We start from the raw sequence: 8,417 nt of genomic DNA on the forward strand, positions 1-8,417 counted from the left end.
AAATCAATTACTTCTCTTGAAAATTTCCCTTGATCTTTCATAAACTGCTAATATAAGTGTCTACTTTTCAATAAATATAATGATTTTCAAATATCACGTTTAGTTTTTTAGAAGTAATTTTTTTAAACGGCTTTCAACATTTAAGATTTATTACTTTTAAGGGATTTTGTAAAAAAATTTTATATAATCCATTTCTTGGGAAATTTCTATAGAAATATCATAAATTGTGAACAAAGGTGTCTTCTTTTTAACGTACATACCCATTTTGAAATATAACGTTTAGTTTTTGGGAAATAATTTACTTAAATGGCTTAAACTTTTACGATTTACTAGCTTAATGGATCCTATAAAAGAATCAATATAAAATCCATCTTGGAAAATTTCCAGGGAAATATTGTCAATAAAAGTGTCTTCTTTTCAATGAACATCAATGGTTTTAAAATGACACGTTTAATTTTTGAGAAATAAATTTTTTAAATCGTTTTATACTTCTACAATTTATTAGATATAAAGGATTTTGTAAAAAAAATTGTATAAAATCCATTTTTTGAAAAATGTTTTTGGAAATATGTATTGGTAATAAAAGTGTCTTTTTTTTAATGAACATATCGGTTTTACGATATCATGTTTAGTTTTTGAAAAATATTTTTTTTAAATGAACGATTTATTGGCTTTAAGGTATTTTGTGGAAAAATTTGTATAAAATCCATTTCTTCGAAAATTTCTGTGGAAATATCATGAATTGTTAATAAAAGTGTCTTCTTTTTAACTAACATACCGATTTTTAAATATCACGTATAGTTTTTGAGAATTAACATTTTTTAAATGGCTTAAACTTTTACAATTTACTAGCTCAATGGATCTTATAAAAATCTATATAAAATCCATCTCTTGGAAATTTCTATGGAAATATCATAAACAGTCAATAAAAGTCTCTTCTTTTCAATGTCAAATTTTAAAATGTCACGTTTAATAATTGAGAAATACATTTTGTAAACTGTTTTCAACTTCTACAATTTATTACATACCTATAATGGATTTTGTAGAAAAAACTATATAAAATCCATTTTTTTAAAAATGTCTGTAGAAATATCATGAATTGTTAATAAGAGTATCTTCTTTTTAACGAACATACCGATTTTTAAATATCACATTTAGTTTTTGAGAACTACATTTGGTTTAAACTTTTACGATTTACTAGCTTAATAGATATTATAGAAAATCTCTATAAAATCCATCTCTTGGAAAATTTCTATGGAAATATCATAAATTGTCAATAAAAGTGTCTTCTTTTCAATGAACACAACGGTTTTAAAATGTCACGTTTAATAATTCAGAAATACATTTGGTAAACTGTTTGCAACTTCTACAATTTATTGCATACCTATAATGGATTTTGTAGAAAAAAACTATATAAAATCCATTTTTTGAAAAATGTCTGTAGAAATATCATGAATTGTTAATAAGAGTATCTCCTTTTTAACGAACATATCGATTTTTAAATATAACATTTAGTTTTTGAGAAGTACATTTGGTTTAAACTTTTACGATTTACTAACTTAATGGATATTATAAACAATCTCTATAAAATCCATCTCTTGGAAAATTTTTATGGAAATATCATAAATTGTCAATAAAAGTGTCTTCTTTTCAATAAACACAACGGTTTTAAAATGTCACGTTTAATAATTGAGAAATACATTTTGTAAACTGTTTTCAACTTCTACAATTTATTACATACCTATAATGGATTTTGTAGAAAAAACTATATAAAATCCATTTTTTTAAAAATGTCTGTAGAAATATCATGAATTGTTAATAAGAGTATCTTCTTTTTAACGAACATACCGATTTTTAAATATCACATTTAGTTTTTGAGAACTACATTTGGTTTAAACTTTTACGATTTACTAGCTTAATAGATATTATAGAAAATCTCTATAAAATCCATCTCTTGGAAAATTTCTATGGAAATATCATAAATTGTCAATAAAAGTGTCTTCTTTTCAATGAACACAACGGTTTTAAAATGTCACGTTTAATAATTCAGAAATACATTTGGTAAACTGTTTGCAACTTCTACAATTTATTGCATACCTATAATGGATTTTGTAGAAAAAAACTATATAAAATCCATTTTTTGAAAAATGTCTGTAGAAATATCATGAATTGTTAATAAGAGTATCTCCTTTTTAACGAACATATCGATTTTTAAATATAACATTTAGTTTTTGAGAAGTACATTTGGTTTAAACTTTTACGATTTACTAACTTAATGGATATTATAAACAATCTCTATAAAATCCATCTCTTGGAAAATTTTTATGGAAATATCATAAATTGTCAATAAAAGTGTCTTCTTTTCAATAAACACAACGGTTTTAAAATGTCATGTTTAATAATTGAGAAATACATTTTGTAAACTGTTTTCAACTTCTACAATTTATAACCTATAATGGATTTTGTAGAAAAAAACTATATAAAATCCATTTTTTGAAAAATGTCTGTAGAAATATCATAAATTGTTAATAAGAGTATCTTCTTTTTAACGAACATACCGATTTTTAAATATAACATTTAGTTTTTGAGAAGTACATTTGGTTTAAACTTTTACGATTTACTAGCTTAATGGATATTATAAAAAATCTCTATAAAATCCATCTCTTGGAAAATTTCTATGGAAATATCATAAATTGTCAATAAAAGTGTCTTCTTTTCAATGAACACAACGATTTTAAAATGTCACGTTTAATAATTCAGAAATACATTTGGTAAACTGTTTGCAACTTCTACAATTTATTACATACCTATAATGGATTTTGTAGAAAAAAACTATATAAAATCCATTTTTTGAAAAATGTCTGTAGAAATATCATGAATTGTTAATAAGAGTATCTCCTTTTTAACGAACATATCGATTTTTAAATATAACATTTAGTTTTTGAGAAGTACATTTGGTTTAAACTTTTACGATTTACTAACTTAATGGATATTATAAACAATCTCTATAAAATCCATCTCTCGGAAATATCATAAATTGTCAATAAAAGTGTCTTCTTTTCAGTGAACACAACGGTTTTAAAATATCACATTTAATTTTAGAGAAATAAATATTTTAAACGATTTTTAATTTCAACGATTTATTGGATTTAAGTGATATTGGAGAAAAATTTGTATAAAATCCATTTCTTGAAAAATGTCTCTGTCTTCTTTTTAACGAACATGCCGATTTTTAAATATTACGATTAAAGTTTTTCGATTTATTAGGTCTTAGGGATTTTGTGGAAAAACTAGTATAAAATCCTTTTCTTGGAAAATTTTTATGGAAATATCATAAATTGTTAATAAAAGTGTCTACTTTTCAATAAATATAACGGTTTTTAAATATCACATTTAGTTTTTGAGCAATATTTTTTTAAACAGTGTTCAATATTCATTAGTTTCAATGGATTTTGAAGAAAAATCTTTATAAAAAATAATTCCTGGAAAGTTTCTATGGAAATATCGTTTTGAAATGTATCAATTTTTATTGAGAAAAATTATTTAAGTAAAATATGTATTTCTTATTTTATTTTATAAAAAAAAGTTGGTCTCTTCTTTATACAGGATGTTTATTCCATTACAAAACGTTATGCCGTGTGTACGGCCATTAGTTACCAAAGTTTTGCGATTACAAGGTTTAGGCTTTAACTTACGTACAATCTATTAAGATAAATTAATTTGACGTTTCGTTCAAATTACGAAATAACTAAACTCCAGTAATTTGACTTTGCGAAACCTGAAGTGAAATCGATTGCAACGGCCTTATATTCAAATGCTGAAATGGGCGATTACGTTTATGTACGGTCGTGCCAATGGAAATGCTTTGAGAGCACGTCGTTTCTATACTGAAACATTTCCCAATCGGCGGCAACCTTCACATGTTACGTTTCAATCACTTTTTCACCGTCTAAAAGAAACTTGATAGTTTGCAAAAAGGTTTTATAATACCAGACGGTAAAGATCCGTATTAAGATCCGGGTAGAGTTCTGGTTTAATTTTTGAATGAAAAGAAGTAGGTACTGGCTTTAAATTTGAAAATGTTTCTTTAAGACTAGATAGAAGCGGTTCCACTTCTAAATGGTCTTGTGAAGTAACAATAAATTCTCCTGGTAGGTGGAGGGATTGAATATCTAAGGCCCAATAGTATAATTGGGAAGTCGTTATTCCACTTGTAGCCGTTTCCTCTGAGAGCAATCGTATTTTTAAAGGTTGTATGGAATTTTTCTAATATGTCATTACTTTGGGAATGAATGGCTGAAGTGTGGATCTGATCAGATCCTAGCTATCTATTGAAATGGCAGAATAATCGGGATCATCGGGATTCGAAGAACAACATTTTAAATACAGTTGCTGAAAATCCCGAAGCAAGAAGCAGAGTGTGAGAAGAATAGCGGCTCAAGTGGGTACAAGTGGATATGTTGTTTGGAGAACTCTCCGGGAGCAACTTATTTACCCTTACCATATCCAACGTGTGCAAGACCTCAATCCTCTGGATTACCACGCACGGTTGACATTCTGTCAATAGTTTTTACGAGAACTGCTGAACGTCGAGAATTCTCAGCTAACATACTTTTTACCGATGAAGCTGGTTTTACCAGAAATGGAATATTCAATTTACACAATAATCATGTGTGGTCTGACAAGAATCCTCGAACCATTGTTCAAACCAAACATCAGGCGTTTTAGTTTAAATATCTGGTTAGGCGCGGTAGGGGATAAGTTGTTGGGACCGATAGTTTTACCACAACCATTAAACGGTCCAACATATTTTGATTTCTTGGAAAACACTCTTCCTCATGTTTTGCAAGACTTGTCGTTAAATCAAAGACTAAATCTCTGGTTTATGCAGGATACACTTTGATAGAGAATATTTGAATGAAAGATTTCCTGGGAGATGGATAGGGCGAGGGGGTCCCATTGCATGGCCTACCGGGATAAAGCGTTGGTATCAAAGCGCTGACTCATTTTCTCAATTATTGTCTTTCGGAGAGTAAATTTCCTGCGCTTTGGAAGCAAGGGATAGTTATTCCTTTGGCAAAGGTTGATGATCCCAAGCAATTGAAAGATCTTAGACCAATAAGTATTCTTCCAACGTTATCTAAGGTGCTTGAAAAAATTATGAAGCAGCAGTTGGTGAGTTACGTGGAGAGTTGTTGCCTCAGGAGCAGTCTGGCTTTCGAAGTGGCTATAGTTGTACAACTGCAATGTTGCGCCTAACGGATGATATTCTTACGAACAAGGACACTGGATTGTACACTGCTGTGGTCTTGCTGGATTTTTCTAAAGCGTTTGATACCGTTAATCACGTGGTTTTGGGTGAGATTCTGTATGATTTGGGGCTGAGTTCAGATGCGGTATCTTTGTTGGGTGACTACCTCTGTGATAGGTCTCAAAGGGTAAGGATCGGTGATGATTTGTCTCACATAGTTAGAGTTTTGAATGGTGTACCACAGGGTTCGGTGTTGGGGCCTCTCTTGTTCTCATTGTACACTTCGCAGTTTAGTAGATGGGTGCAATATTGTAAAGTCAATATGTATGCTGATGATATTTGACTGTGTTATTTGTCCTTTCATGAAAATGATAAGAATCTAGCACAGATGCGTTTTAATGAGGAAATGTCTACTACATTTAATATTGCAACGTTTCATAAACTAAATATTAATCCTAATATGTCTGCGTGTGAATGTTTCGGGAGAGGGAGGGGGATCACAGGGCTGAACTTGGATCTTGATATTAATATAAATGGTTCAAGAATTAATGTTGTTAAGGAAGCAAAATGCCTTGGTTTAACAATAGATAACACCTTCAGATTCAAAACTCAAATTAATATTTACATGAAAAGGCCGTATTCATGTTTAAGAAAACTTTATCCTCACCTATCCGTTCTTTCGATAAAATTTTAAAAAAACAGGTATGTGATTCCCTTGTGCTGTCTCAGTTCAACTTTATGGCCCCTGTGTATCATCCAGCTATAGATGTGCGTACATCGAATCGCGTACAGAAAGTATGACAGAATCTCACACAAACTTAAAGATGTTGGGTGGCACAGGATACCCGCCGAGAGTTGCACAGTTTGGTTTTGTTTCATAAAATCATCACAACACATACACCGACATACTTGTATGAGAAAATTACTTTTAAAAGGGCGAACAATGCTCTACAGACGAGATTAAAATATGGTATATATCCACTAAAATACAGAACCTTTTTGTTTCACAGATCTTAAACATATCACATATATAAGTCATATGGAACGTTACCGCCTATGATCAAAAAAGTAAATATCAATAATTTCGAAGAAACACTATATAAAGATAAATTTCTGGAGCAATGTGTAGCCTTGTCATAGTTAATCATATGAATGCATTCTATTTTAACGTTCAGAGCAAGAGAAGGAGGAATATTCGAGAAATTGTATTGTCGTTGTGGTGGGACGCGTGTAGTATAATTAATATTAAGTTTATGTTTGTGCTAATGTTGGTTGAACAGATTGTATCTGGAGTCCGCCTATTACACAATGCCAGTTTTTTTCTTTTCATTTTTTGGTATTGTTAGGTACTGATTTTTTTGATTTATTGTTGTTTAAACATTCTAGTTTAGAGTATATCAACAGTATAGATACAATTTTTGTTATTACTATATATTTTTTCTTTTACTGTATTCAATGGTTTGTGCAATAAAGACATTTATTATTATTATTAATTCAATTTTTCTAATAATTTACTTTAAAAAATGTTAATTAAAAACTAACTGTTAAATAACATTTTTGAATTTTCTGAAAAATAGTGATATTTATTTTCACTTTCGGTCCTACCGGAAGCAATGGAAACGTCATACTATATACTCTCAAAAAGAGACAGTTTCATACTGTATCAAATTGCTAAGTATCAAATCTGTAGTAGTCAAAGTTTAAAAGAAAAAACGTAGAGTCTCAAAAAATTTAAACATTCTGTATCTCGAAAACGGTTCATTATCATTTTTCGATTTGTTTTTGACTGTAGTACTAACCCTATAAATATTTAAACGTTGTTTTAAAACACCTGTATATCCAATTGTAAACCATGCATATTTAAAAATATTGATAAATCGAGGGTTACAAAGAATTACAAATCAAATAAACATCAAAAAGCAAAAAATACTTGCTCAGAGAAGGGGAGTCCAGCAACAGTTTTTTTTGAGAGTTTGTCTTGTGTTCAAAGGTGTTCGGTCAAGAGTTGCAGTTCCGAGAGCGAAGTTCAGAGGAGAAGTTCAATGGAAAAGATTAGAGTCCAGTAGAGTTTTTCCAGAACAGTTGTAGTTCGGCGGAACGCAAACTAGAAAAGAAGAAGAAAAATAGAGTTAAGAAGTGAAATCTTCGGTCAAGAGAAGCAGGTTGAGAAAAATGAGATTTGAAACCCCTTGTAAGTAATTTTAATTAACAATTGTACTAATTGTTGACGTTCTATTTGTTTGGTATGTTTTGTTTGTGTTTTTGTGGTTGTAATGGATATAGTTAATAGTTTAATTTAGTTCAGTTTTAAGGAATTTTTATTATTTTATTTTTGCATAATATTGAAAACGTGTAGTTCAAGAGTCGAAAACATCATAATGAATTGCAATATGCTGACGACACACGTGTCAGTGAACTACTCGTTTCTTGTCAACTAGAATTAGTTTCTTTTATACAGTCAATCGTAGACTATCATTAAGAATTTATCAATACTTGTTAAATTGCTTATAAATAAAATGGTTTAAAATTAATTAAAGTCTTTTCAATACAACATAGAAAATCATAAGATCACGAATTGTTACAGTGATATTATTGATAATTAAATTGATGATTAATAATTAATATTTTTTTGTTATTTTCCATCTCTTTCGCCATATTTAACAACTGCGCGACAAATTTCAATTTGTTGAATACGCATTGCATACCCACACGTCAATGTAAGAGCGGTACCTTACAAAGAAGAATGCCTGAAAAAGATTGATTAAAATGAAATTGCTGAAATTGCTGTACTTAGATGCCTTCGTTTGTGTAATCATGTGCACATGAGAGAACCTGAATAGCTCAGTGCAGAAAACTTACTCTATACTTACTATCAACCAAGTTGATAGAAGAACTACAAAATATGGTATCAATTAAGAAGAATATCTAACCAATTTTGGGTTTATTAATCTACGGAACATCTGCAATATGTACAAAATGTATTTAAATGATTTACAGAGAATAATAAACCACAAAGTTTACATCTCATAATGTTAAAAGTTGAGCTTGATTAGATTAATTACATCCAGGATTATAGTTAAAACAGAACGTTACAAAATTATATGTACTTCCACCTATTTAAGTTACAGTTTAATATTTTCATCTATTTGTGTATCAAAAATTAATT

Source organism: Onthophagus taurus, chromosome 7, assembly GCF_036711975.1.
Source record: "Onthophagus taurus isolate NC chromosome 7, IU_Otau_3.0, whole genome shotgun sequence".
Lineage (NCBI taxonomy): Eukaryota > Metazoa > Arthropoda > Insecta > Coleoptera > Scarabaeidae > Onthophagus > Onthophagus taurus.